This window comes from Arvicanthis niloticus, chromosome 3 (assembly GCF_011762505.2).
Source record: "Arvicanthis niloticus isolate mArvNil1 chromosome 3, mArvNil1.pat.X, whole genome shotgun sequence".
Lineage (NCBI taxonomy): Eukaryota > Metazoa > Chordata > Mammalia > Rodentia > Muridae > Arvicanthis > Arvicanthis niloticus.
The window spans coordinates 104,329,179-104,352,365 of NC_047660.1; positions in this window are offsets into that span (position 1 = coordinate 104,329,179).

Here is a 23,187-nt window from a genome sequence, read left to right on the forward strand (position 1 = left end):
CTAGTAGTTGCTCAGTTTCATAAGGCTGGGCATCTCAGCTGATCTTCTGTATATGCTGGAGTCCTGAAGACGTGGGCTCCAATGCCAGTCAAGAGGTAGACTTGCAAGCAAGGGAGGGCAAGCCAGCATCAGCAAGGGTTTCCCTCTTACATATTCTAATATAGGCTTCCAGTGATAAGTATGGCCCAGATTAAAGGTGTGTCTTGCCAGCACAAGATCTAAATCAGAGGAGTATTTTCCTACCTCAACTGTCCAGACTGAAAATGGATTCATCCACTTCAAGCCAAGCAGAAAATCTCTCAGAGGTGTGTCCCCCATTTCTGGATTGTAGTTACTTCCAGCCATCACAATGCTGTTTATATTTTATATAAAGTTAAGTTAGTGTATCTAGTACCTTGTACAACTCACGAAAGTGCTGAACTTTATACAAAGAATACAATGTCATACTTAACCAGACAGATATCAAAATATGATCTATATTCTAGCACCATAGCTTCAGTCATCTCTTGGACTCCATAGGACATTTGTTGGCCATTTAAAAAAAAAAAGACAGAAATTTATTAAATTATACCTTCCATATATCAGGGAAATGTTTTAATATATTGATGTTATAATAAGGCACAGAACTTTCATCAGTTGTAGATTTCTGAAAAGTTTCCATCAAGTAAATGTAGAAATAACCTTCAGTGTGAATGGTACTTATGAACTACAGCCTGTCTGTAACAGTGAGAAGCTTTTCTAATACTCTTGCTTACAGCCAAAGAATGGGGAACATTTAGAAATGGACGTAGCAATGGTTAAAAGCAAACAAAATCTATGAGCAGCCAAGAAAAAGGAGGTAGAATTTGCACATTCTTCTGAGATCTGTATGAGACAACTGTATCGAAAATGTTTCCTCTAATGTGACTATAAGTACAACAAAACAGTACATTCAGATTAACAATTATAGTTTGGCCATAATAAATGTAAAGTAAGCAGGAAACGCAGACATTCACTAAGAGAGGGCTAGAACTTAGGAAAGAATTGATGACATTCCCATGATTGTTCAAAGGTTAAATATATAAATAATGGAAGAGAGGGCCAGGGGAATCTAATCTAGAAATTAAAGGCAGCAGTGACAAAAATATACATTTAAGTAACAACTCCAGAGATAACCAGAGGAAAGTGATATAGTGTACTCCAAAGAAAAGAGCACTATCCTAGCACACATAAACAAAGAAAATATTCATCTTGTGAGAGCAAGTAGGCTGTCCCGGAGTCAGCAGGTCAGTAACAACTTATAGGAGCACAATCTGACCAACATGGTGATGATATAATACATCTGGATGAAAAGGAAAGATGAGAAGTGCAAATTAGAAAACAGGCTTGTCAATTAGTTTTGCCACTATGATTACAAAAACTCTAACTGGACAATAAATGACAAATAAAAGTAAATGTTGTTAGAGTGTTGGCTTTTGGTTAGAATTGAAATGTTATTTAAATAAATTAAATACATAATAAATTATTACATTCATTCATAATACATGCTGAAGAAAAAGACAATGAATTCATTTCAAAGGGGTAAATACAAACACTAGAGCATTTTCCCCGTATTCAACATCATATGGTTAATTGCCAAGTAGGCAGTCTAGGCTGGGAGTATTATGAATTATGTGCCATTAAACTTATCTCAGCTTTATCACCTAAGTATTACTGCATCTGGGTTAGAATTGAGAAAAATATTTTTCTCTTAGAGCTTGGAGATATTTATAAGTCAAAGTCAGCAATTGGGCCTTTCTAAAGCTTCCTCCATTAAGAAAATTGGGGGTTGAAACTGGAGAGAGAGAGAGAGAGAGAGAGAGAGAGAGAGAGAGAGAGAGAGAGAGAACACACCACCTCTGATCTGATACTTTTTAATGCCTCATCTTATGATTAAGAATTAAGGACCAGAAAGTGCAATGATTCTTCCTAAATGAAAACATTCTGCCTCTACACATGAATTCTGGAACTTGTTACAGTTGACTAATATTTAACTTCTTTTAAATTGTTGGTTCTCTTTTTAGTCTTACTGTATCCTTTGAACACTTATCAGTACTATTAATTCTTTGTGCTTAAATCTTGCAAATCCAAGATTTGTTCAGTAGACACATTTGAGAGCACACTTTTCTTCTGTGAGTAAATGAAACCAGCATTCCCAGGAACGTAGCTTTCTTCTTCTGTGATAAATCAATAAAAGTACTTTTCTCTACCGAATGTCACTCAAGCTGCTTTTCACTTGTACAAAGAAATCATCTGCCAATGAGTCTCAAAAGGGATGACTCTATATATTATTCCCAGCAAACACCCAATGCTGAATCATTCTGAGTTCACCTAAGTTTTGATGAGACACAGTGATACATACAGGAAAAGGGCACCTATTACCTCAGGCCTCTTTCCTGGATATGTCTGAAAGTCCAACCTGTACACTGAAATTTTTTTAAAGATTTATTTACTTTATATATGTGAGTACACTGTTGCTTCTTTTGGATCCACTAGGCAAGAACATTGCATCCCATTACAGATGGTTGTAAGCCACCATCTATAATAAACCACCACGTGGTTGCTGGGAATTGAACTCAGGACCTCTGGTAGAGCAGTCAGTGCTCTTAATCACTGAGCCATCTCTCCAGCCTTATCTTTCCCTGACAGCAATAAAATATTAAGACTTCCAGAGTGCAATGTTTTCAGAGTGTAATCAGACTGGCAGGGTAGGAAAACATTTAATTTTTGTTTTATTGTAGTGATGGAAAAGGAGTAAAGTTATAATTCGTTGGTTCCAAAGTTAGAACTGAGATGCAAAAAGTTGTGTAATCCACTATTTAGGTCACCAAGAGATGGACCAGAAATTCAACAGTGCTTAAATATAAAGTGATGTGCAAAATGAAATATTAGAACACAAATAAAAAATCAGCATGTTTCAGAAGTTTAAGAGAGTGAAGACAGCTGACTTGTAGACATGAACCAATATAGTATTTTTGTCTTATATATTTTTAGCAATTTCTTAAAATTTCTCATAAAACTGAGTAGTTCATAACTTTTTATTCTTAACAATAATTGAGTTTGATACTAGGGAAAAAAAGCAAAAACTAGTGGTTCATTTTACCATGAGATGTTCTTAGAGCTCACATAAGAGTTACAGATGATCAGGAGGCACCAAGCTCCTCTCTGCCATAAATGCAGCTGTGGCCTGCTTGTCTTAGAAATTTGAGGGTTTTAAAGTTGCAGATAGTTGGCTATGTGACTGAGTCCAGGATCAGAAAAAACAAGCAGCCTTTAATTAATCTCAGGATACAATTTGTTACATTTGTCTTTGCATCCTGAACCAATAGAATGGGAAACTTGGGAAAGGGCACTGTTCTGGTAGAATGAGAACACAAAAACCACTCTGAAATACTGTCCTATCGAAAGAAGAGGAGGACCACCTATTTTCTACACCTCTACACCGTTTCCCCAATGCTGGCTCAAGCTAATTGCACTTTTTCTTCTTTCTCTTTCTTTCTTTCTTTCTTTCTTTCTTTCTTTCTTTCTTTCTTCCTTCCTTCCTTCCTTCCTTTCTTTCTTTCTTCCTTCTTCCTTCCTTTTTTCTCTCTCCTCTCTTTCTGTCTTTTTTTAAAATTCTAGTATTTTGATTTCCCTACTCTTTCTGTAAAGCTTCCCTCCCTACCATGTGACTGCTTGTCAGCCATGTGGCAAACTTCCATTTGGATAACTCAGGTGGCATAGTTTTTCTCCTGTCCCCCATTTGCCTTTTCTGAGAACCTTTTGAGAGCTGTGATTTGCCTGCCCTGAGTTTTTCTGTTAAGTTCTAATTAAATTTTCTGATTGAGTAAACTTCAGCTTTTCTTAACTTTCAACTTTATCTTGCCTTTTCATTTTTCAATGGGCGGAGCAAGAATAGCCCATTTCTACACCTCTAGACAGTATGGCATAGATGAAAGTGGTATAGCAGAGTATATTATTTTGCATGCTAACTACGCACAAAATAAAACTTAACTAAAACAACAGTGGATTTTTTTTCTCCAAATTTCCCCAATTTGTCTTTTACACAGATTGAAAATACTATTACTGTTTGGTGTGGCATATTGTTACCACCGTTGGGTTACAGTCTGTGCTCCAGCAAGTCACACTTGTCTTCTATGTCCTGTTCACATAGTAGTGAACAGCAGAAAAAGTAGGTTTAATCAGTGTGGTCGCATTGGAAAGAAGGCTAAAGAGATTCAGTGATTCCCAAAGTTCATTTTTAGGGTCTTAACCTGTGGGTAAGATTTGTGCAGACAGCAAGAAATATGCATAACTACAAAGTAAGAATGAGGTATTTTCATTGCATCTACTCCACAGCTTTCATTCCAGGTCATTTGTCACACTATAAATCTTACCCTAGGAGAAAATGCCTCCTCTGAATGTTTTTAGGAATTTATACTTCTATGAATAGGAGATTCGTGGGGAAATTCGCAGTTGAGTCCCTTGTTTCACTAATAAACAAATGAGGGAGTAAAGTATGGAGTATACATTCACTTCTGCCAGACAAGCAGGTTTTAGTGCAGGAGTTTATACACCAATAGTATAAAGAAAGAATGTCATTGAAAACAATGGGATATATTTTGCCTTACTGATTTTTTATTTACAGTTATTTAATTTAAATGTATGCATTTTGTGTGCCAAATGATGAAAAGAATTTCCAAAATTTAACTTTGAAATGAATAGTACAAAATTCCAGCAGAGCAAATAACATGGTCAATAAAAGTTTTAAATTCCAGCTCTAATTCTCATACTTGCACCCAAGATAGACAGTGAACCATGGTCTTCTCATATGTAAATTCCTTTCCAAATCCTTGGCTGAATGTAAAAATTTGATCTTAGACCTTGAATAGGCAATGTAATTTTAAGTTTCTATATTAACAATATTTTTTTGCTTGCACCTTGTTAAAAGAACTTCACTCTTGCTCTTGTATGTTCACTTGCACAGAGATGGTATTTAATTTACTGTCATTTAGGTTATGTGGCTCTTACTAAAAGATCAGAGCACATTTGAGACAAACTTATTTGAAGGCATTCTGCTTTCTAGAGTGGACTAGCTGTTCCTCCTTGCCTTCTATTAAATGAGTCAGTGACTTCATTATTCTATGCAACTTAATATGTTGCTAGTAAAGGTCACTGTTTACTTCAGTGCATACATTCTAGTTTAAAAGTGTAAGAAGCATAATATCCTGAAGGATTTCAGTATCACTTGTCAGCTTTTATTGATGTTAAGAATTACCTATACTATGGGAGATGCTATGTTGAAAACAATGTAAATAACATTATAGACTTCATGTCGGTTAAACACAAAAGAATTATGATTCCAATGAATTGAGTTTCCTGAGGAGTTAAATGCATTGCCGTGTTGTCTAGACAACAATGTATGTAACTGTAACTAGGGATAAGTAAAGAACAACAAATATTTTCAGTTATACAAAAAAACTTAATAGTCTTTCAAGTCACATATGTTCTAAAATCTCAATTCTGGGGTCTTGGGAGAAATTGCTCAGCTAATATGAAATTTTTATTCCCTATATCAATATCAGGCAAAGGAAAACCAAGTGGAACTCTAACCCCTGGGGATCCCTCTTCTTACTGTCAACTATCACAGCACTATTTACATGAGTATGGACTTACATAGGGTAGGGATCACAGAAAATAATAAAAGAAAACTTTAAATACCATCAGCAAATATTTATGCATACATTTGTATGATGTATACACACATGTACACATATTTGTGTATGTATAACTCAATATAACCTGACATACATTTCTTTTAACTTTTATTCATCTAAAACTTCACAGATATTTTCTGGACAATCCTTCAAAGATTAACATGTGTTGTAAATTGTATTTAAATATGGAAATAATGGATTAATTTGTTTGTTTAGTAGCAGATCTTACTCTGTAGCTTAGGCTGGGCTTGAACTTATTATTTATTCCAGCTACAAAATTCCTGTGTTGGCTTCTCACTCCCATTCAAAGTGTGTGTGCTCCTTCTTCATGAACTACAAAAAGAAACTCCAAAGTGATTCTTTGTATGTATGTTATTAAAGTTGGTGTTTAATTTTTAACAAAAGGTGGATTTATAGTGGATAGTATAGTGCTAGCCAAGAAACTATGAGGATCCAAATTTGATTCTTAGTACCCATGTTAAAAAAAAAAAAAAATGTAGGCATAGTGGTTAACACTTGTAATGCCAGTACAGGAGACATAGACCATGTAGTAGATCTTAAGGACATTCTGAAACCCCAGTAGAATGTTGAGAAAGATGTTTAAACTCAACTTCTAGCTCCCCCACATATGTGTACACCATGTACATGTATATTTCATTTGACATTTAAAATGGAAGTTAAGGGACACAGATAAACCTAGGAAAGGATATTTGAAAATACCAAAGAAAGGCATGAGTGGAGTTTACACATAGAAAAAAAGAAGAGGAAAGGAGGAGAGGAGGGAGGGAAACAGATAGATGGGCAAAGATATGCTGCCCTTTTAGATCTTGCATTGTACTTATGTGTGTATATTTATGATAAAGAGAAAAAATGAACTTCCCCCTCACCTAAGAAATATACAGGAGAAAACTTTCAGTTTTAGCTAAAACCTGGATACTTTCACTCAAGAGGAAACAGAACTTTATTGACAAATGCCCTCTCAAACATAGATTCATTTCAGTGTTGCATGAACATAAAATCAAACAGCTCTGACAGTTCTGCATACACAGCCATGCTGGAGATTCAGGCCACAATGTTTTGTGTTTTGTAGCAATAAGTTTCATGTCTCTTCAAAACCATAACTCTTTTTAGTCTGAATTTTGGAGAAAAAAAAAATTCATATAATCTTTCTTTGTTTGATGCCTTCAACTAGACTATGCTTTCTAAATTATACTTAAAAATCAAATTTGTATAATCATACAGGTTCTTAAAGGTCATAAATATGTGAAGTATTAGCATATTCTTTTCAAAACTATATAAAATAGTTAAGGGATAGTGAAGCTAGCTAACTGATGAGATTGACAGTTCACCTGAGATGACTACTCAGATAAAGTTTATAATCAAAGGTTTTTTCTAGGGGATCTAGGTATAGCTTCAAGTATCCCAAACACGGGGGAGTGGGGGGGTGGTTTAAAAGCAGAAACCATGTCATGTCATCTTGCTGAACAACTGCAAGGGGACTTTGCAGTAAATCTAAAACCCTAATAAGCCCTTGCAAAACCCAATATATATATATATAAAACCCAATATATATATATATATATATATATATATATATATATATATATATATACATATATATAATCTAGATTGGGCCAATCTCCCACTATACTAATCTATTCCTCAGCTATGACATCCCTAGCTACTTGTGGCTTCTCTGTACCATGTGATTCTGTTCCATCTTCCTTCCACCTCTTCTTCCTTAGTCCTTCTTCCTCTATCATCCCCTACTCTTCTTCCACTCTCTAAAACCTCCAGCCCCACTTTTCCCTTCCACTGGCCAATAATAGGCTCTAACCTTTATTTGACTAGTTAGAATGAAGAGAAAATTCACATGAAGTCACCTGAGTTATTAATGCACTCCTTGTCAGGGAAGCCTGGCTTGAGGAAGCAGAATTAACATCAGAATACAAACAGCACCAGGGCAAACCACATTTTCCCCTTTTTGTCCAATTAAAAGACTCTCTTCTCTCAGATGTAAATTGAGCACAATCATTAAAATTATGCAAATTATAAAGTATAAGATACAGTTAATATCCAGTACATCATATTTGTCAATTTAGATAAAGCACTCTACCATCTATCCTTACTTTAAAAGCCTACAATTCTATACTTGAATTATGTTCTGGTTTTAGCTTGTCTTACCATCTGAAAACCATCCTATCAAATCTATATCATCTCTCTCAATGCTAAACAACTTGAGTTGTCTATGATACTATAACTAGCCTTCAACCCCATCAGAATGACTTAAATATCACCTGAAAATATAGGAAGCATAAAATAATAACTTCCAAAATTTTACCAATTTGTAGAGACAGTTGACTACCTGGATAGTTTCTCATTCCTCAAAACATTGCAGCATCAGTCTTCAGCCTTCTGGCCTGGGGTTATCTGACAGACCTTTGTAAACATAATTATGAAGGACTGCTTACCCTGTCTTGGCAGAGCTATCAGTCAGTTAACTATTCCACATAGTATGTCCATTTCCCAGAGAATATTTTTGTCTGTAGATAAATTAAGGCAATTCTTGCTCAGTAGCTATCTTGCTGCAACTGGAGAAACTCCATTAATGCTCAATTTCTTCTTTGAACCAAGAAAGGGGTGCTGTCAAGAGCAGACATGTCTCTAGTTAAATGATCTTTAATAATGATATGGCCTTAAATGTCAAATTCTGTGGACTTCTAAACTGTTAAACTATACTTAGTCACTTCTATTTGAGTAAATTAAAAAACACTTTATTATAATTAAATCAGAATTTAATGTAACCATGAGTTTACTATCTGGGCCTTAACTTGTGTTACTTAATCATTCTTAACAGTTTATAATGGCAGTTAGTAGAAAGACTGGGTGTAAACTTTGTATTCTTACATGAGTTGCATAGGCACAATGCCTATCAAAGAATAAAATATTAACTTCAAATTTTGTATCAATATAAGAAATTTCCATCAATGAAAACCTTAAACCTGCATCAATCTATAAATTCTGTACTGATTTAAAATTATAACTCTAATTTGAATTAATTATAAAGATTTCTTCCAATGTAAGATATGATTATACAATGTTTTGTTTAAGCATAAATTTGACAACTTATTCCTATTTGTCTATTCTTCTAATTTCTATGATATCACTGTACACCCCCCTTTCTCTTCCTCCTCCCTTTCCTTTACAAAAGAAGAAAGGATAGAGAAAAGGCAAGGGAATGTAAAAATCTAGTTTCCTCCCTTTGAAAGTTACATTTGTAGATTATTCCTTAAAATGACAACATATCTATAATTCATAAAATAACCAGAACCATCTACCCCAACATAAGGGACTGAGATGACAATCTTCTTTTGCTTGCTTCCAGCTGAATTGGAACAAAGAATTCCATTGTGGGGGCCCAAAGGGAAGTAGGAAAATTTGTTTTGTCAAAGGAGGGCTAGCTGGCATCATTTGCCTTCCAGTCTCTATGTACTAAAAAGGTTCATGGCTTAGCTGACATCCTGACTATGATAGACTGAAAGGTGCATGGGTGAGCTAGATGTTCTGGAAATGTCCTGGAAGCAAGTCTTTAAAGGAAACAGCTTCAATTTAGTTGAGGTAGTACTAAACAAGGAGCTGGAATGGAAAGTCCCAGAATCTCAGCATCCCAGAGTGTGAATCTGTTTTTTTTTTTTTTTTTTTTTTTTTTTTTTGCAATTCCAAAGCTTATTGCTTCCTATCAATAGCTGGTCAATTTCATTATTACCTTGTGCCACAGGGCCTGCAAACCTGTACAGGATCTTATGAGTGTTATATATAGTAAATGACTTCTATTTTAGAGCATTAGATGTAGCTAAGTAAATAGTGGAGTCAATTCAGATTCATCCTGAATAAGTTCAGCAGTCTCTATGTGTGAAACAAACCATTCTTCATATTGAGAGTAAGTTACTATATTAAAAAAACTTTTGAAAATCTCACAGATCTATGAGTATTACATATAATTCAGATTTTTGAACCAACGTGTAGGAACTCTCAGCCATCTTACTTACATCTTCTGATTTATATCCTGCCTTTCCTGATTTACTAGCATCAGTGTTAAATGTAGGGACTCCAAAATTTGGAATTCTTTTTATTATATGAGGAAGAGTCCAATTTTTTTTTTTTATCAACTGAAGTCACTTGCTTTTAAGGTATCTGTTGTTAATCTCTCGCAAGAAATTATTGAATGCTCTTTTCCAATGTTTATCTTCTGCCCATGATGAGGTAATCTCTACATTAGCAAAAGGTACCACAATCTCAGCTGGATCCATTCCAGCTAATTATCAAAGTCTCATTTTTTTTTTTATTTTACTATCAATTCAAAGAACTTCTCTATGTAGGTTTTTAATTTCTAACTCATATTCATTCTAAGACATCATCTTTCCTCTGCATGAGAATTCTGTAGGGGAATGAGTAGAAGGTAAGATGTAGGCCTAAGATGTAGGCCATCTTTGGGTCAGTATAATCTAGATATGTATTTTGTAACTCCCTTTCTACCAGAGCTAACTTTTTCTCAGCCTTGGCTGATAATTTCCTTGAGCTTTTAAAAACTTTATCACCTTGTAAAGTTTGAAGTAATTTGCTTAGCTCTTGGGTAGCCAAGCCAATCCCAGGCTGCAGCCAGTTAATATCTCCCAGTAACTTCTGAGAATCATTAAGAGTTCTTAATTGGTTTCTTTTGATTCATACCTTTTGTGGCCTAACCATTTGCAGGCTTATTCTATATCATAGATAATTAATACAATCCCTTCTTTGTATTTTTTTTAGGGACTATTTGCAATCCCAGCAAGGCAAGGTATTTTTGTTTTTATTTTTGGTTTTGTTTTGTTTTCTTCATCAAACATTCTTTCCAGGATATTTATATCTGAATCAGCCAATAGTATACTATTACATATAATGATAAATAATGGATTGGGGAAATTGTTTGTGAATCATCTCCAATGGGTGCTGAACAAAAAATATGGACACAAGGTAGGGCTATTTAACATTACTTGTGGCAGGACTTTCCAATGATATATTTTTATTGGACAACATCTATTAAAGGTAGGTACTGAGAAATTGTGAAAAAGCAATATTTAGATCAATCACTATAATAGACCATTCTTTAGGCAACAAGGAAGGCAATGGGATTCCAGGCTACAAGGAACCCATTAGCTAAATAATCTTATTAATTGCTTTGAGATATGTCAACATCCTCCATTTGCCAGACATTTAATATTAATTTTATTTATTTATTTTTTAATTATCTAATCATAATTTTTACTTTTTTTGGTTTTTTTTTGTTTTGTTTTGTTTTTTTGTTTTTTGTTTTTTGTTTTTTGTTTTTTGTTTTTTTGTTTTTTTTTTTTTCGAGACAGGGTTTCTCTTTGTAGCCCTGACTGTCCTGGAACTCACTCTGTAGACCAGGCTGACCTCAAACTCAGAAATCCGCCTGCCCCTGCCTCCCAAGGGCTGGGATTAAAGGCATGCGCCACCACCGCCCATAATTTTTACTTTTTAACTCAGGGGTTATAAACACAAAAAGGCAAGTAATGGGAAAGGGTGTGACCCGCGCGCTTCTCGCCTGCAAGAACGCCCGCGGACACACCAAGATCCTTCTACAGCAAGCTTTATTGCATCATGAGGAGGAAGACCCCGAGCCCTGAAAGGGCTCTGCCTTTATGCCCCCTGGTGCGGCGTGTTCACTTCTCATTGGCTGTTTGCTCATTACTCATATCCTGCCCTGGTTTGGGCCGTGAGTTTGGCGCACTTTCACCACTTGCACATGTGCAGTCTACTTATTATTTGCAGGAGCACCGGATGTCAGTGCCATCTTGTAATGGCGAACGTTGTCACCACTCACCACGGCTCTCTACAAAAGGGGATGACATAGGAGCATAGGTGTTCAGGGGAGTGCAGATATCTTTTAGAACAGGGTATCAGCTGGGTAAAGGTTCAGGGGACAGGTGACTATGACTCTGCCTATGATTCACTTGTCCTTATCTAAGTTGGTACTATCCGCCAAGGCTGCCTATTTACAAGGTCTATAACTACTCAGGCTGGCAAATTTCTACAGAAGCTGCCTATTTACAATAGCTTATAGCCATCTGTTTCAATGTTTTTCCACATCGATGTAAGACTTTGTGTTAGCAGGCATGTAAGTCAGGCCTATTGTTGATTTTAGGCTTATGGCTGATTTTAGGCCTTCAGTGTATAAGCAAGGCTGTCTCTGACATCTCCTCCCTTCTCCAAGTATAGAAGGGCCGTGGTGATTCTAATCTTGCTAACGTGGGGATAGAGGCCTGACCTCCAGTAATTAAGTGAGACCTTGTAATGGTTCTGGTCCTTCTGTCATTGTCCAGTGAGGCATGAGGGTCATACCCATCCCGATGTCTTTTTCCTGGAGAGAGGAGATACTTTTGCCATCAACTACTATGCAGTCAAGCTTGTCCCTCAGGAACCCAGAAAGATATTTTTAACTTTTATTTATATTCCCTTGCAGTGCTTAGCCTCGCAGCCTAAGCAAGAATTCAGATTGCCAGTCAGAGGGGGTTCTGTGTGGCCCCTCTCTGCTTGGTCTAGGGGCAGAAGTCCCCTCTTTTAGGTTGGGTGGAGATGTGATTTGGAAACACCCTGGATAGAGTAACAACCTTATCTTGAGTCTCAAAAGACTGTGTATAGCTCTAGACTATGTACAGCTCCTAAAGAAGAATGCTGCTTTTACATAGACAAGACAGGGATGATTAAAGAGCATGAAAAAGGTCTGAGAAGGCCTTGAGAGAAGACAATGAGAGAAAGAGAAAGATGAGAGCTGGTACAAGAATTGGTTTTCAACCTCTCCATGGTTGTTAACCCTACTTCCTTCCATCTTGGGACCATTAATTGGGTTATTTTTGCATATTTCTTTTGGTCCCTGGGCCTTAAATAGGCTGACTAACTTTGTGAAACAACAAATCGATAATTTGATAGCAAAGTCTATTCAGATACATTATCATAAGTTAGCTATGGAGGAACAGATGTTTTAAAAGACAAAACCAGAGAATTTCAAGGGCTGGTGGACTCCTCTACAAGCTGAGCCTCCAGATGCTCCTGGACTAGCTATTCTAGCACCTGTAGTTTTTCTTTTGTCACAGACCATTGATCAATTCAAAAGTCAACCACATGAGTGGTAAGTCTGTTGGTGTCTTAACAGCAGTGGCTCCTTAATGTAAAGCTAAATTGTGAGCTCCAGCTGTATCTTGTTTGTGAACATCTTGGACAATCAGTAACTGTCTTTGATAACATTACTTAACTAATTTTGTTTTAGTTTTTTGGTTAGGAGCCTGACTGTTTTTGTGACCAGCCTCTGAAACTGATGTGAAATTAACTTGTGTTTTCCAGACCTTCAGGTGCTGTACATTTAAGCCATCTGGTACTTTGCTTTTTTTTGGGATAAATTCCCAAATCTTTGAAATTGGATGTCTAATTCTTGAAGTAGCCAACTTGCAGGCCAAGATTTTGGAAAGATAGTAGTGACATCTGCTCCAGATGATGCTCCAGACCATGCCTTCAATTTCAATATTGTTTACTAGTACTCTTAACTTAGGCCTTTTATACTCTATAAAAGTTTACCAAAATATTTATTTTTGGCCCCCTTTTAGATATTTTGAATTAACTATAGAATTTGTCTAAGCCTTGTTATCTGGTCTTACAACATCTGATTTCAGAGCAGTGATGTTTAATTGTCCTGAGAAAGAGAACTCCCTCTATCTGGCATTGGGGCCTTCTAGACACCCACTGAAGATTTTTTTTTTTTTTTTGTTAAGATGTTACCCCCATTGTCGAAGGTTGCTCTACATTGCCTAGCCCAATGTCAGCCTTTGCCACATATTTTACATATTCCAGGAGGCATATGTTCCTTTTTGGGATTAATTTAGGTTTTTTTTTTTTTTTTTCAGTTTATTCTGAGATGACCCTACTCACTACAATTAAAACAGTTCAAATTTTGGATCACTGCAAGACCTCTGGGGGTAGTCTCTCCTATTAAGATCATATCAGGAAAACAAGGTTTAATATCAGCTATATGTCTTATTCACTCATCTATTGATATTGGCCTTGCCTTCAACAATCTGATTACTTCCTTGCATTCAGCATTTGCATTTTTAACAGATAAAGACTCAATTATTGCCTTTCTTGCTGTTGGATCTGATACACCTCTTTCCACAGCTGAAGTCAATCTTTGCAAAAGTCAGGAAATGTTTCCTTTGGACCTTACATGACTTGAGGAAATGGTTAAAGGTTTTTCTCTGATTCTGCAACTTTGTCCCAAGCATTGAAGTCTGCCAAGTGACACAGTGCCAAGGTTTCTTCATCATATGCAGCCTGAAACTCTATTTCAGAAAAGCAACTTTTACTAAGCATCTGATTTTTAGAAATATCTCTACCCCTGGCTCTATATAGTCATGCTATCTCCTTCATCTCTTCTCTCCACCATGAGAACCATTGCATATGTGACACAGGTTCTAGTATTGCTTTTCCCATATCCTTCCAGTGTTTAGAGGTTATTCTATTCTTAAAAACTCAAGAAGTCAGGATTTCTTTTATAAATGGTGAATACATTACAAAATTAGTGACACTTTCCTTAAATTTTCTGTTGTAACATGTCCACAGGTTGCCATTCAAATTTCTGATAACCCTGCAGATAATCATCATTTGGAGGTCTCTGTTGTATAATAGTGAGATAAAGTAAAGTTTGTTTTCTAATGACCTGTGGTTGGCTTTCTCTAATTTGTCTTCTGTCTCTACCTGAGTATTTTCCTTAATTGAAATTTTAAGTTCCTCCCTTAATGTTTGTGCCCATGGTTCATATCTCTCCTTTTGTTGCTCCTCCTGTTCTCTGAGTTCCTGTATTCTCTGTTCGAGGTTCTGCTTCCACATTTTAAATTTTTCTTTATATTGCAATTCTAATACTTTGCTATTTTGATTGACTAATTTTTAAACATTCTCTGCCAAGCCTTGCTTCCAATCCTGTTTATCTTCTCTCTGCTGCTCAGTATGATCTGTGAGTTGTTACCTACTTTGTTCTAGCATCATTTCCAGCTCCTATCTCCAGTGTTCATTTTCACCTTTCTGTTCCTTATTATGATCTATAATTTCCTGTGCCTTCAATTCTAGTGTTTCCTCTAATCCATGGTGCCAAGTCTTAAATTTCCCTTTATACTTAAATTTTCCATTATTTCTGCTTTATACATTACTTTATCTTCTGTTCTAAGCCCTGCTTCTATAGTATCAACTTCTCTATATTTTGTAATTCTAGTATTGTAACATTTATCTTATTTTTACTAGTCTTAGTAAATTATCCTTTTTGGAAGGATAGACTCTACTTCCAAATTTTTTCTCGACTTCTTTGCTGTTCAGTCTAAACTATGAAATTCTACATCTTTTTTTCTAACATCTTTTTCAGCTCCTGTTTCCCAACTTTATTCTCTCTTTCTGTTACTTATCTTGATCTATAAAATTCTGTACCTTTGGTTCTAATGTTTTCTCTAATCTCTTTTCAAGACATGTAATTTTTTTTACCTAGGGCCCTATATTTTGAGAATACATAGTAAATAAAGAGAATAAAAATTGTAGTAATAGTAAGTGAGAAGTGTCTATCACCTTTAAATCCATCTTTGCTGAACCATTCAAAATATCATCCCATAAATCCCAAAAGGTATTTATTGTGTTTCTCATCTTTAAGTATTAATATATGCACACATACATATTTATGCAAACACACACACACTTCTTATTACCTGATTATCTGATCTGGAGCTTTTTGTACCTTTGTCTCCCTCTGCTGTTTGATTCAGAATACTGAAGTCCTCTCTGACACTTATTTGCAGAGAAGGGCTGACTTTAGAAAGACCTACAGCTTCTATGCTTCTGAGCTGGCTCTTTGTCTTCCCTTTGGGTTACAGATGACAGCAGGTACAGTGATTTCTGGCAGTTGCACTCCAGGGTCACCCACAGGTGTCAGTCCGGAAAACTATACTCAACAAAACATTTAATTACAGTATATCAAGAAAATGTTCTTTGATAGATTCTGATTTAAACAATATTAACCTATAAATCCAGCAGTACAGAAGGTACTAGTAAGAAAAATCCAACTTAAATTTTGACTACATCCATTAAAACACATGAAATAACAATAAATCCAATAACAATAAATCCAATAACAATAAACCCAATAACAATAAATCCAAAAAATAAAGTGCTGGGTCTGGCATGGCCTTGGTAGAAAGAGAATAACATGGTTCCTGCCCCCTGGGACAGGAACAGTAATCCTGGGTCTCTATAAGTGTCAATGCTGCAGGGGGCATAAGGCTAATTTATATAATAATATACGTATTTTATATTCCTCCTTCAAGGAATGTCCTCCCTGTTAACATTATGACTCCATGATAATCAGAAAAGCAGGAGTCTAGGAGTTGAAGTTGTGACTAAAGTCTCAGCAAAACAGTTAACACTGGAAACTTTGGAACATTCCTTAGGTTGTAGAAAAGAACTCTAAAGATGTGAGTTCAAAAATTACAATTTTTCAACTGTGCCAAACATAAGGATGCAATATGAATTTTGAGGAGCTTCATGAATCTAAAGAAATACAATCAGCTGAGCTGTAAGCCAACATATCAAATAGATACTAAGGAATGTAATAAATATAGTGATTGGTGATACCAGGAGTTTCTAACTAAGTTTTTCTTTGTTTTGTTTTTGTTTGTTTGTTTGTTTATGATTACAAAGGCAGAGAGATTGCTGGGCTCAGAGTTGGCCTGGGAAGAACCAAAGTTAGGCCCATGCATGGTAGAAATGGTAATTGTAGGACAGGATCCCATTCAGCTAGCTTATCACCTGTTCTTAATAAACAAGAAGACCTCTGATATTTTTTTCAATTAAAAAGAAAATGTATCATTTTTGTCTCCTAAGAGTTAAATGGCTGGCTCTATGGGATGGTGATTAATAGAATAATCAAAAGGAAACCTGGAGTAAATGACTGCATTGATATGTAAAATTAATGACAGGGCTTATGATCTTTGTGAGATGAGCTATCCAGAGGGTTTTTTTGTTTTTGTTTTTGTTTTTGTTTTTGTTTTTGTTTTTAGAATAGCAAGAGAGAACTACCTGGAGAACTGCCACGAGTAAACACAGACAGAGAGCTCTGTGGAGACATCCAGAGACCAGAGACAGAAGAACACAGAGAAACCAATACGGAAATGTGTCTCTAGCAGAACATAAACTCCCAGCTTGTACCCATAATATGAATTTGAGTCGACTGTTTTCACCTCTCCCAGATACTCCTTCTCTCAGCACCCCTCTCCCAGATGAGGCTGGTCCTTGGCATACACACATACTACCACATACTACCACCACCACCAAAATCAACAACAACAAAATGAAACAATCATTGGTGACTGGTATTTCTCAATATTAATTAGGGACTATTAAGATTCAAGTCCCTGATTTAAAACAAGCAAAACAAAATCCATAGTAAAAGAATCAAAAGAGGATCCATCCTTCTGCTGCATCTAAGAAACACACAACATCAAGGACGGACATTTTCTCAGAGTAATGGGTTAGAAAAAGATATTCCAAGCAAATGAACCTAAGAAGTAATCTAGTAAAGTCATTTAATATATATCAAAATATACATCAAACTTAAACTACTTGAAAGAGATGGGGAAGCATACTTTATACTCATGAAAGACAAAAAACTAATCAGAATATTTCAATTTTTAACATCTGTAGCAACTCAGCGACCATGGGCAACCTGGGTTCACTTGAAAGGGAGGCTGGAAATGAAAAGGAGATGAAGGGGCAAGAGAAACATGGAACCAAGACAAAGTTTCTGATTAAAGTTCAAAGTTTAATATTTAGCATATTGTATATATAGAGGAAGCCAATGGAATCCATTCTTTGTTTCAGCTGGATTATGTCACAAGCCAAACTCTGTGGGCAGTCTATTCTTTTAAGTTCCTGTAGGATATTGTACTTGCAGTCAGAGTGGATAACACCACCTAGGATCTATTGTAGCAAGGTCTATTGTGGTAAACAAGGTCTTTCTGGCCTGCTGAAGGTTGTGGGAGGGCAAAACATCTATGGATCAAACCCAACTTTTGTAAAAGAAACCTTACCACAGCTTAAATCATTTAATGTCCCTAACACAATTATAATGGGAGGTTTAATACCTCACTTTCACTAATAGACAGGTCACCTAGAGAGAAATGAAATAGAAATAGTGGAAGTAATAAAAATTATAAAAACAAATGGATCTAACAGATATTTATAGAACATTCAACCCAAACACAAAAGAATATATCTTCTTCTCTTCATGTCATGGAGGTTTGTTTGTTTTTGTTTGTTTGTTTTTCAAAATTGACCACATATTTAGGCACAAAGAAATTCTCAACAGATATAAGAAAATTAAAATAATTCCATGCATCCTATCAGAGAGCCATGGATTAAAGCTGGATATCATCAGCAACAGAAACAACAGAGAGCTTACAAGCCATGGAGTCTGAACAATTCTTCTTACTGAAGAATGAGCCTAGATAGAAAATAAAAAAGAAATTTTAAAATCTTTAGAATTCACTGAAAATGACTATACAACATGCCCAAACTTAAGGAATACAATGAAAATCATGTTAAAGACGGTTCATAGCATTAGGTGCTTACAAAAAAAAAAAAAAAAAAAAAAAATGTATAGAGATGATGTAGAGTGAAAAATTATAAAGACCATTTTATAAAATATATACAGGCTTTTTTCTTTACCCCTAGACCTGAGCAAAAGAATGCAGGTTCCAAAAAGCAGAACTGAATGTAAGATTTCAGGCCTTCACTGCCCCGGGATACATTCTGGGAAGAGTACATTATCCCTGAGTTAGAGGACACTTGCTACATTCCTCAAGCCTCAAGGAAAAGAATCCACCTGTGGGTGGAGAAGGCCCAAAGCAGGAAGACACATTCCTGACAACAAAGAGAAATGCAAGCCATCTAGGTGAGACTGAGCTAGTGACAGGGCAAGACTACATTTTGAGAATACAGAGTGTTTTCCACATAACCCTGATTCAGTTAGATTGCGTTCCTCTGGAATTCTCCACTGTTTTTATTGTTATATTTCCTTAGCAACCTTTCACCCCACCTCCTCACTCTCCAAATTTGTGGTTTCCCCCTTTAAAAACCCTTCTCAGACTGACTGGCTTTGTCAATTCAACTCCTACGTGAGTGAACCGAATTGACCTTGGCTAGCCAACTCTTCCTAATAAACCTCTGCTGATTGCATCCAGGTATGGTGTCTTGTGATTTTTGGTGGCCGTGATTTCCCGAGACTTCAGTAAGGGTCTCCCGAGTTTGGGGGTCTTCAATGTTATAATAGCAACTTAGCAACTTAACTCATACCCATAAGCTCTAGAACAGAAAGAAATTGTGAGAACAAAATTTGAAAGTGAAGACCCCCATACTTGGGAGACCCTTCCTCAAGCCTCCGGAAATCGAGACCACCCAAAAATCACAAGAAGCCATACCTGGATGCAATCAGCAGAGGTTTATTAGGGGAGGAGCTGGCGGTCAAAAACGACAAGCTCTTTAGCTCCAAGAGCAGGGTTTTTGGCCCCGTGTGGTGGGTTAAAGGGTCTTTTATAGCATGGAGTGGGGGGAGGAAGGCATTTTCGCACGCTTACACATGATTGGTTGTTTTACAAATTTTGAACATAGCACTGGGAAGACCAAGGGAGGGGTAACCAAGAACAGTGGAACATTTCAGAGAATCTAGCCTAAATGATCTAGAGTCATGTGAGATCACTCTGCACACTCATTCTTCTCAAAAATGTGGTTTTCACCATGCTATTGTGTCCTATCCTGCCATTTCAGATTACTATCTTTACTTTTTCCGGCTATAGGGCTATGGCCCCACCTAGGTGGTAGCATCTTTATCTGTAATCAGGAATGCCTTCCTGCCTTGGGTGAGGCTTGGGGAATGTAATCCAGCAAGTGTCCTTCACCTGGAATGTGAAGGCCTGAAATCTTATTTTCAGTTCCAAGTTCTGTAAGGCGAAAAATCTACACATATTTCATAAAATGGCCTTTATAATTTTTCACTCTACAAAAGCAGCATTGTAACAATAACAAAAAATTCATGGTCAGCAAAGACCACCAACAATTTGTTAAATATAGTCATAATAAAAATATTAAGCCCCTGCAGGGGCAGGGTGACCCAAATGAAAAGGCATGCTAGGACGTGCCCAGCCAAGTCCAGACAAGCCCAAGTGAGTAATGGGCCATCTGGTGTTTACTTTTCTCTCCCCCTTTTCGAGAAGTCCAAGGTTTCATGGTCAAAAATAACTAGTCATCTGCCAGCTCGCACATAGCCACTTCTGCAAGTTGCTGATGTTTGAAATATCCAATCATATGTAAGCATGCCAAATTTTCCTGCTCTCCCCAACCCCTACCCATAAATATCCCAAATTTCCTGGGTTCTGGGTCGGAACCTCTATCTCCTTCGTGAGATATGTTCCGGCCCGAGGGCCCTCGTCATTAAACCTCCTCTGCAATTGCATCAAGAAGGTCTCTCATGTGTCCTTGGGGCGTGCAGGTCCGGACTTGGGTGAGGGTCCCCTTGTGAGGGTCTTTCAAAATAAGTATACCCAAGAGAAGGAAAATAGCAAGAAATAATTCAACAAAGAGTTGAAATCAAATACAAAGAATTAATGAAACAATGAATTTATTCTTTCAGAAAATCAACTAGGTAGACAAACCCTTACAAGTCTAACTAAAAGACAAAAAGAGGATATCCAAATAAACAAAATCAGAAATGAAAAGGAGGATATAACAACAAGGAAATTTAGAGAATAATAAGAGATGACTTAAAAAAAAAAAACACCTATACTCCAACAAATTGGAAAATCTAAAAGAAATGGATAATTTTTTCCCATAGGTACTGTAGGAACCACATGTAAGAATTTCAGGTCTTAGCCCAATTTTAAAATCCCACTGTCCCAGGACACATTACAGGAGGAGTACATTCCTTAGTCAGAAGACACTTGCTGGATTAACATTCAGAGGAGGAAGGGAGGGGCTGATTAACATTCCTCAGACCATAGGGAAGGGAACCCACCAGTGGGTGGGGAAGGCCCAGAGCACCTAGACACATTCCAGGATGGGAGGTGGTCAGGAAGCCAACCCTTAACATAATAAACCTAGGCAAATGAAAGACACTCATTATCATAAAAGTAATGTGAGAATCTGAGTCATCTAGAGACCAGACCTGAGAAAGTTAGCCTTTGTGGTTGCCCTCCTGAACTTTTTATCAGAATTGCTCCCAGGTTTTGACTGGGGCTCTCTTCCCTGTATGTGAGAGAGCCCAGGTGCACTGGTATCATTAAACCTTATGTTGTTGCAGTGAATCCTCTGTCTATGTGTGATTCTGCAGGAGTGTAGCCCTTGGTTTGGATCTTAGAATCCAACATTCCAACAGTACCACTTAACCAAGTTAAATCAAGATCAAAAAAAGAATCTAAATAAACCTATAACTCCTAGTAAAATAGAAGCAGTTATTAAAAGTATCCCAACCATAGAAACCCCAGTGGCAGAGGGGTTTTGCACAGAATTTTACCAGACTTTCAAAGAAAAGCTTATGCCAAAACTCCTCAAAATATTTCACATAATAAAAACAGAAAGAACATTTATTAAATCACTTTATGAGGTCAATGTTACCTGATACCTAAACTACAAAAAGATTCAACAAAGAAAATTACAAATTTTCATATGAGTAGACATGAAAAAAACAATAAAATACTTGCAAACTAAATTAATTCATTAATTGTAACTATGATTTCCTATGATGTTGAATCATCAGGTTAAAAAGTTATTGAGAATGAGAAACTAGGATGAAGGTTCATGGTTAAACAATGAGAAATTACTCAAAATATTATCTTTGTACTTGGAAAAATGCAGTGAGATTTTGTAAACACAGTGACCAATAATTACTTTCACCTTGTTAAAGGAAAAGTAACTAAGATTTTTGTTTTGATATAGTCCTCAATTAGGGCAGCAAGAGCACAGTGTGCTGAAGCATATCCTTAACTATTATGACTAAGGTAAATAGCATTCTTAAATAACAGGTATGGTGCTCTGATACTGTTACCATAGATAAACTGAACTCTAGATATTTATTCAAATCACACTCCTTTTTTCTTCATCTACTCCTACAGGCTTGTAATCCCTTAGGTGCTAGAAATAGTCTTCCCACTAAATTAGACAAAATAAGGGAGTACATAGAATGTGCCTCCTTGAATCATATCTGTATACATCTATACAAATGCCTGTTCAATATTTTTTCTCTTTTTCAAGTAGTCATTGTTTATCGAAGCAGTTAAACACTGGACAAATAAAATACCTTTTGAGAGTATATTTTATGTGTTCTATAAAAATGATTATATTATCAGTGTAAAGACAGTTAAAATCAGATGTTATGGAGTATAAAAAACAAAGCAGAAATTTACAAAAAAACTGTTAGTTGTTGAAACACACTAAAGACCACTAAATAGATGCAAACTAACTTTCTTATGTTTTCTAACTCCCACTGCTCCAGGTATGTGACTAGCTACAGAGCAATGATATTTTTTTCATGACTCTATTCCTGAATAAATGTTCCCTCTACTCAAACTGTAGATATAAACATTGTTTGGCACTTTTGGTTAGAAATCCACCACTTTGATTTCTATGTATTTCCAATAGAATTAGGAAACAGCAGTTGATAAAGTAAATGAGTTTTTAAAGAGTTTGTTGAACAAAAGGGAAACGGAAACTGAATTTTCTCCCCAATAGTGCCTGTGGTCATGTTACAAGATACTTTAGGGAAAGCTTGAATTGGTACTGAACTTGCTGGATGTAAGTGAAGGGGTCCATTCTCACTGTCTTCCAAGCCTAAATACCATCAAGTTCAAGAATAATTTCATATTTAAATGTTAGACAGTTTAGCCTTTCTTTCTTTCTTAGAAAGTGGACCTTAGAATCCAATTTGACATTCTTGTCTCCATATGCAGTTTCACAAAAAGTTTTAAATTCAAGGACTGCTTCCTATAAGGTACACATTTGATCATCAAGATCCTGCATTTTTCAAAAGAGAGCATAGTCTTTCGGTCATTCAGAAATAGGGAGGAAATATTGTGTGCCTTTTCTGCAGAGATAATGCTGGAACTCTTGCTGTCTCTTAGGCAATTGATTTTCTAAGTGAAAAGAAGTGAAAGGAGGGTTTGAATGTCAGTCCATAGATGATGTGATCTTTCACTAGGTCTTCTGCAGATCATGATAAATGTGAAATGTTTTCAAGAGTGATTTTTAATACCCATTCTAAGACATTTTTATTCATGAAGTCAAGATATGAGGTCATAAACACACATTTAAAATATTCTCCTATCAAATATAATTATTTGCCACT